Genomic DNA, 1,814 nt, shown 5'->3' with positions numbered 1-1,814 from the left:
GATTCATGTCAATGTATGGCAAAACCAATACAGTATTGTAAAGTAAAATAAAGCAAAAATAAAAATTAAAACAAAAAAAGAATAAGCAAAGTAGACACGGAAAGTTACAAAGGGCAATAACAAAATAGTAATCTTGACAGATATTCAATATATTTGTAAACCAAACAAAATGTCATTGCCTGCAAAGAATATAGAGGTATCGATAGAAAAACAGAGGAAGCTCCTGAAAGAACTCAACTAACTATTAACTATTTTTTATTTGCAGGCACAGAAACTGACTCAAGTTAATTCTAAGAAGCAAAGCCCTGATATTATTATTATTTTGTGTGTGTGTGTGTGTGTGTGTGAAAATCTAGGAAATTTAGGCTGGAAAGGGAAGAGGGTAGAGACTTAAAGTGCCTTTAAGGAGGAGGAAAGGGAGGGCGTTGGAGATTTCATTGTGTGACTTGAACAGCATTGGTGAAGCTCAAACAAAGGAGGTAGCAAGCGATGTGAAAGAACAGCAGTTGCAAAGTCTTTGGATTGGGAAGAAATGAAATTTGCTTGAGGAAAAGCAAGGCCTGTGTTGTCAAAAACAGTGCACTAATGGGGAAAATAGTAGAGGAGAAGGACAGAGAATGGAAAAGAGGAAGTAGTCAGGGACCATATCCCGGGAAACTTTTTATTTGACAATAAATAAAATTTGTACTCCTTAGGAGCAAACAACAGTAACAGTGTTGACAATATTAAGCAACAATAAAAGCACGTAACTAAAACATTTCATATTTTTACTATAGAAATATAATGAAGGAGATAAGAATGCAATAGTCTGCACATTTATTTATACATAGAGTTCTCAACTGAGACCAGAACACACACACACACTCTTTATACACCTAAAAGTGGTTTAAGCTGAAACTTAGCAAAGTGCTTTGGCCCAAGTAAACTAACTGGAAAGGCTTAGTATAATATTCAAAGTGCAAATCAATCAATCAAGCATTGAGTAAATAAATACAATTTATTTGTATTTGAATTTACACTCAGGAAATTACCTAAAATGGAGACAATAGACTCACTACAGCTTAGTCATCTACAGTCCTTCCTCTTCAGTTCTGAGAGGGATGCTAACCCCTTGGTGACTATCATTTTCCAGCATTTTGTGAAAGCTAAGAGGATTTAAATAAATTGACGAGGGGGCAGACTGGGGAGAGACAAAGAGGGGGAGAAAGGAAGAGGAAATGGAGAGATTTCTCCTGGCATAGGTCTACAGCCAGGATCTCAGCTTCCTTGAATAGTGCACAGAGGTTGCTAGGTATCTGTGCCAGAAGTGGAGAAGGGATGACATTCAACTCCAGGAGGAGACTCAACTCCAGGAACCCACGGAGGCAGCCAAGTGTGCTGATGTTCAGGAACCAATACTTAGAGGGTACCCACAGGTCTGTGAAAGAGCCCTTGGAGACCGCAAGAAAAAAGGTTTCCACAAGTATAACCACAGATTAAATAGTTGGGTAGATTAGAGGAAGGGTAATAACTCTATGACCTAATAATCACTGAAATAAATGAGACAATTCTTGCCACATCAGACTGTGTCAAGTAAGACTGAAACTCAGCATTTGTTTGATACAATGGGAAATTGCATACACAAAGAATTAGCTGTTAACTGTACTACATTTGTGTCCAAGTCAAGATAAGATACAAAACTGAAATCTTCACAGGTTCAACTAGGGTAAGGCATATGTAACTGGAAAAGTTAAGGAAAAGCTCTAAAAAGGGTTTAATCACCCTGGGCCATTTTTATGCACTACATTTACTATTCTTGGACAACTCCATTGTAG

This window comes from Oryx dammah, unplaced genomic scaffold (assembly GCF_014754425.2).
Source record: "Oryx dammah isolate SB20612 unplaced genomic scaffold, SCBI_Odam_1.1 HiC_scaffold_3096, whole genome shotgun sequence".
In the NCBI taxonomy this organism is placed as follows: Eukaryota; Metazoa; Chordata; class Mammalia; order Artiodactyla; family Bovidae; genus Oryx; species Oryx dammah.
The sequence above is the reverse complement of the archived record's forward strand: the minus strand, read 5'-3'. Positions refer to the sequence as shown.